Here is a 6,674-nt window from a genome sequence, read left to right as displayed (position 1 = left end):
CAGAGTGTCTTAAGTCTGTGAGGGGGTGCATGTCTATAAGGGTGTATGTGGGTGTCTGTGTGTGCGTCTGTGTGTATCTGTGTCCGTGTGCATGTGAGAGGGTGTGTGTGTGTAGGAATATCTGTGTGTGTGTGTGTAGTGCAATGGTGATCACCTGTAATGTGACAAGAACCCAAGGTCCCGGTTGAGGCCCTCCCTATGGGTACCGAACTTAGCTATCAGCCTCTGCTCAACGTGTCAGATTGTGGACATAGATACCACTATTACGCGTGGGAACACATCTCACCGTGTACACTTTCCTCTGCTGCCTGTCCCGAAGTGCACCTTGGAGGATGGTCACCCGAAGGTCCGAGGCTGAATGTGCTGGACCACTGAAGTGTTCCCCAACTGGGAGGGAACCCTCCTGTCTGTTGATTGTTGTGCGGTGCCCATTCATCCGTTGTCGTAGCCTTTGCTCGGTTTCCCCAATGTACCATGCCTCTGGGCATCCCTGCCTGCAACGTATAAGATAGACAATGTTGGCTGAGTCACATGAGTACCTGCCATGTACACGGTGGGATGTGTTCCCACGCATAATAGTGGTATCTATGTCCACAATCTGACACGTTTTGCAGTGTCCACCGTGACAGGGTTGTATGGAGTTGTCCTGAGAGCTGGGCATTTTCTACGAACAATGATCTGTTTGAGGTTTGGCGGTTGTTTAAAGGCAAGTAGTGGAGGTGTGGGGAAGGTCTTGGTGAGGTGCTCATCTTCATTGATAATGTGTTGCAGGTCACGAAGAACATGGCGTAATTTTTCAGCCCCTGGGAAGTACTGAACAACAAAGGGTACCCTGTCAATTGCAGCCCGTGTCTGTCTCCTGAGGAGGTCATTACGGTTCCTTGCTGTGGCACGTCGGAACTGGCGGTCAATGATTTGAACATTGTACCCCGTTCTTGTGAGGGCATCCTTGAGTACTTCCAGGTGTCCGTCACGTTCCTCCTCATCTGAGCAGGTCCGGTGTATGCGTAGGGCTTGTCCATAGGGAATGGCTGTTTTAATATGTTTTGGGTGGAAGCTGGAGAAGTGTAGCATTGTGAGGTTGTCTGTGGGTTTGCGGTAGAGTTTGGTGCTGAGGTGTCCGTCCTTGATGGAGACGCACGTGTCCAAGAATGAGACAGACAGTCGAAAGTAGTCCATGCTGAGTTTGATGGTGGGATGAAACTTGTTGATGTCACTGTGTAGTTTTATCAGTGACTCCTCACCGTGGATCCAGAGGAAGAAAATGTCATCAATGTACCTGGTGTACAACGTTGGAGATCCTGCATAGAGAAGAAATCTTGTTCGAACCTGTGCATAAAAATGTTGGCATATTGGGGAGCAAATGTGGTCCCCATGGCTGTCCTGTGTGTCTCCAAATCATTGCAGTACAGTGCACAGTCTTGTTGGTCTGTCTTGAGGAAGGAAATGTTTGCATTGGGAGCAGTTCAGCGAGGTTGTGGTAAGCTGAATTCTGGGGTGAAGCATTGCATTTGGAGGAGAAGTTGAATAGGTTGGGCTAATATTCACTGGAGACTTTTAAGAAGATTTGTCGCTCAGGTTGTGGTTCTGGATATAGGTTTGCTTGCTGAGCTGGAAGGTTGGTTTTCAGACGTTTTGTCACCATACTAGGTAACATCTTCAGTGAGCCTCTGAATGAAACACTGGTGGTGTAGCCTGCTTTCTATTTATGTCTGGGTTTCCTTGGGTTAGTGATGTCATTTCCTGTGATGTCATTGTTTCCTATGGTGATGTCACTTTCTGTTCTTTTTCTCATGGGTGGTAAATGGGATCCAAGTCAATGTGTTTAAGAGTTCTAGTTGGAATGCCATGCTTCTAGGAATTTTTGTGCATGTCTCTGTTTGGCTTGTCCTAGGATAGGTGTGTTGTCCCAGTCAAATTGGTGTCCTTCCTTATCCGTATGTAAGGATACTAGTGAGAGTGGGTCATCTGATGAATCTGGCATTTATATATTTCCTGACAGTTTGAGCATACATGTCAAGCCCCCAGGGCAGCGGCCCTCCGGTGGGGTCCATGTTGACACCTTCTTTGGTCGCTCCTCTACAGATCCCTGTGATGACTGTTCCAGTTCATCAGTGGGCTCAGTGGGATCACTGCCGGCACCTTGAAAGAATTCCCAGAGTCTCATTCGTCTGATGAACTCCTCTGTGTCTGCTGCCAAAACCAACGGGTCCATTTTGGTGGTGGGGCAGAAGTTGAGACCCCTACTCAGGACTTCAATCTCTTCTGGTCGAAGGGTGTGGTCCGATAAGTTGACAATAGACTTCCCCGCAGTCATAACGTTGTCTACTGTGGTTCCAGGGCGGGCTTTGCTATTACTGGTGAGAATGCCAAGCCTCTCCAGTTTTTTGTTCTTGGCGTGCATGTGTGGTGTAGTGGCGTGGTGTAGTTTTGTCACCTTGTCTGTTTGGCGATGTCACGTAATTGTCCTGATGTATCCTGTGTGCAGGCTGTGAGTGTGGATTCCATCTGAATTTCAAGGTTGTGGCGCCTGCTGTAGAGTTGGTGCACAAGATGATTGAGAAGTTTACGAGAGGTGCGGTGGCAAAGTCTCTCTGTGTAGTCTGTGTTGTAGGTCAACCTAAGTGGATTCGTGATCCGTAATCCATTCGGGATCTTTCCTGCTTGCCTGCATTCCTGTAGAAACTTGATGTCTGTGTCGAGATGTGCGATCTTCTTGGAGATCCTCTCCACTTTAAGCCGGCAGTTAGTGGTGTCGATAGTAGTCATGATTCGGAGATGCCGGTGTTGGACTGGGGTGTACAAAGTTAAAAATCACACAACACCTTGGTAGCAAGGTGAGGATCAGTGATGGCTCCTTTAATACTGCACCCCATAGAAGTTCTGCTGCAAGGGTTATGGATGTGTCTGCAAACCATTCAGTGGCAGGAATCTCCTATAAAATGGTAGCCTGGCAGATGCGGCCACAGGCATTTTGCTACGATTTGAAGTAACCCCCATCTTGTCGTGTTCTCACAGAATTTCATGTGTTTTGGCAGCACCTATTGCTTCCAATAGGGTTGCTCACAGCTGTTCCAATTGGTACCTCTCCCTGAGCAGCCCATCCTGTATCCTTTGCGGTTGTGGTTGCCAAGATGGTTCATTGTTAGAAGGCCATACAGGTAGGGGACTTTCAAACACCAGCAAGATCAGGATATGGAAATAGTCCCAGCCTTGTTGAAAAACAAGACATTAAGATTCTGTCCTACGTATTTCTTACGCTCATTTATGCATGGTCTCTAAAATAAAATGAGAGTATAATCCACTTATTGTGTCAGTTTGCTTTCCTATTCATTAAAGGACACATAACTATTTAGAAACTAAGAATTTCAGGCAGACATTTATACCATAATTAGTAGTGTTATAATGATATTCAGTGAACTCAATGATAATAATTTCATGTAAGCACAGGTACACTGTGGTAACCAGGAGAGGACGTGGTTAGGATTGAGAATAAGAATTGATTAGGATACGTAGGATTGACAGTGCTGAAATAACAGGAGTGATCACAAAGATAGTGAAATTAGTTTCTGGAGTTTCTCAGATGAATCCGAGAGTGCTTCTTTTCTCATATATGCAATCTTGAGGTATCCCAGGAGAGTGTCTTTAATTTGAAGGATAACACTTAATTTTATTCTTGATTGATTTTGTTTGATTTAACAGGATAAAAGAAGAGATAGGTCATTTAAACTTTCTATTGCACAGCACGGTACCTAAGTTCTAATCAATCACCGTCATATGGAATCAATGAAATGCAACTATCCCAAGAGCTTTTCAAATACAACCATCACAACTAAAACTTGCATGTCGCAAGTGCTGAGCTAAGCAACATTGGTTCAAATGTCTTCGTGGTTATGGGAACCACTCAGTCAATTCACTGCACCCTGAGTTTTAGATACATCTCCAAAAGGGAGTGGGGCTTCTGTTTTCTCAGAGAAAACTACCTCCTCACCAGGTTGATAAACTGGCTCACGTTAATTCTTTTGCCTGAAGTCATGATCAAGAGCATCATTACACTTTGCTCCTTTTTCCTCCACTCGGAAAAGAATCAGATTTGTATTGCTGGTGCCGTTGCTGGGCTAGAGCTATCAGGCAGTACGATGAAGACAGTTCTCTGAGCTAACATCCCCTGTTTCCCCCAACATTCTTCAGAATCATTCATTAGATCTCTCCAGGGAGTAGCTGGGGAGTATTGCATGATTGTCTGAATCAGCTGCAGACCAGTGCTGAAAGCACGGACCTCTAAGTGCTGTCCCTCCTGAACAAGGTCCTGAGTTTCTTTTAACTAATGTTATTCTGTGTTCCAATCAATAGCTGTCTGTCCTTTGTATGTTCAACTAGGTAAGGAATAAGGTATCATGAAGTTTTACTAGACTCCATTCTCTGCTGGTAATTCAAGAGAAATGACAGGAGATGACATTGGTAATCATGATGTCTCTGAATGCAGTGCTAAATTTTTAAAAATCCAGCTGCCAAATTTAAAGGACTACAGATGTATCACATCTTATAAAGGCCAACAAAGTCAGTATCAGTACTTGGCCTGTATGCAGTCCTATAGTTTTCTACTGATATGATGTAACAGGACACCAATCCACTTCTATCCTGAGTGACAGGTATTTAATAACACACCACAATAAAAGGAAGAGGAACACTAACCCAAGATGTACTGAGCATAGCTGCAACATACATGGTAAGGATTAGAAAAGAGTGAAATGATTGATATTAAGGCAAGTTGAAATATTTGGAAAGAACAGCCATTTTATTCAATTGGAAGGAGGAGAAAGTGAGGACTGCAGATGCTGGAGCTTCAGAGTTGAAAAGGGTGGTGCTGGAAAAGCACAGCAGGTCAGGCATCATCTGAGGAGCAGAAGGGTTGATGTTTCAGGTGTAAGCGCTTCCTTTATTCAGTTGGTCATACAGAACTTGAATATTGTTGAAATGAGAGAGACGTTACCAAAGCTTTTCATCTCTATTCATCAGGACAAATCCAAGAATGTTAAATATCAAATATACCACTGGATAAAAAGGATCAGATTGATGAGCAAGTCAAGCTTGACTATCTGAAACATTGCCATGGAAAAAACAATGGGGAGCATGTGGCTCCCCAAGCTCTCAGGTAAATCAATACAGGCACAAGGCTTAAACATATTCCTTTTGATTACAGAGATCATATCTCTATGTGTGAATCTGTGCAGTTTTAAACAAGCTTAAATGAACCACATTATGAGTTTAGCTAGTTATCTTAACCTAGTTGTGAGTGTAACTCAGCATTTTTGAGATTGTTTGGCAAGTACCGCCCAAAAACTAGACAGCCTGTTTTAGGTTTTGTAAATGCATTCTGATTTAAAATTATCTCCAATCTGCCGATTCTGAATAAAAAAAGTATGGAATTGGATGTTACTTGCCCTTCAGGATATGTTTTCCACTACCCACCTCCAGTCCCGGCAACATATTACAGACGGTGTGTGAGCAGCCTATTCACCATATACAAATCAATAATTAAGGATCAATGAGGTTGTGGAAAGCTCAATTGACACTAATATTACACTAGCCGTGCCATGCCATGGATGGCATAGACATAAGAGTGGGAGTAACAGGTTTTTTTTTCCTTTTTAAAGTGCTTTAAGTGGAGGGGAAGATGGGTGTGTGCTATCATTGGAGGGTGATATGTGTGTAATGTACAGTGAACAATTATCTGGTTATGCTGACCATTGTCCTGGAGGATAGGTTGATATGCTCCAGTTTGCTCTCAAGTTTACATTGACAGCAAATGGCTATGGACCTATTTAGAAAATTGCTGATAAGGCCAATGTGTGGAAAGAATAGAGAAATTACAGAGAATAGTGAAGAACACGACAGCAGATTCCTCAGCAAGCATCTTGAGGAAAGTGTTAGGCTCCTTCATCTCAAAAGTGTATTTGATCATGGATTGAAATGTATTAATGTGTGTATGGAAATTCTTATGCAAACGTATCACCAAGGAGGTTGGCGTTCACTCCATCAAAAATGCATTCTCGTGGAAACTGATAAATATTACTAAAGGGCATCCCATGACCACCTATTCCATTTAGATGTATTTAATTTTATTAAAACTGAACTTAAATGTTAAGTTCATGCATTCAATGAATATGAATACAGAAAATTAGACATGTCATCATATTTAATTGAAGAGATATTCCTTGACTCAAATTCACCAACACATTCCATCCTGACCTTAAATTTACCTGGACCATCTCTGACACCTCCCTCTCCTTCCTGGACCTTTCCATCTCCATTAATGACGACCAACTTGACACTGACATTTTTTACAAACCAACGATTCCCACAGCTACCTGGATTACACCTCTTCCCACCCTACCTCCTGCAAAAATGTTCCTAGGATAACCAATTCCTCCTCAGAAAGTCCCAGTTGGCCTCCTTTTTCCACGATCACATGGTTGATGATGCCCTCCAGTGCATCTCCTCTACTTCACGCATCACTGCCCTTGAACTCCACCCCTCCCAACACAACAAGGATAGAAGCCCCTGGTCCTCACCTTCCACCCACCAACCTCTGCATACATCGCATCTTCCTCCGCCACTTCCGCCATCTCCAAATGGACCCCACCCCTATCAGTATTCCGTAAAAAACATTC

Source organism: Chiloscyllium plagiosum, chromosome 5, assembly GCF_004010195.1.
Source record: "Chiloscyllium plagiosum isolate BGI_BamShark_2017 chromosome 5, ASM401019v2, whole genome shotgun sequence".
Classification (NCBI taxonomy): domain Eukaryota; kingdom Metazoa; phylum Chordata; class Chondrichthyes; order Orectolobiformes; family Hemiscylliidae; genus Chiloscyllium; species Chiloscyllium plagiosum.
The sequence above is the reverse complement of the archived record's forward strand: the minus strand, read 5'-3'. Positions refer to the sequence as shown.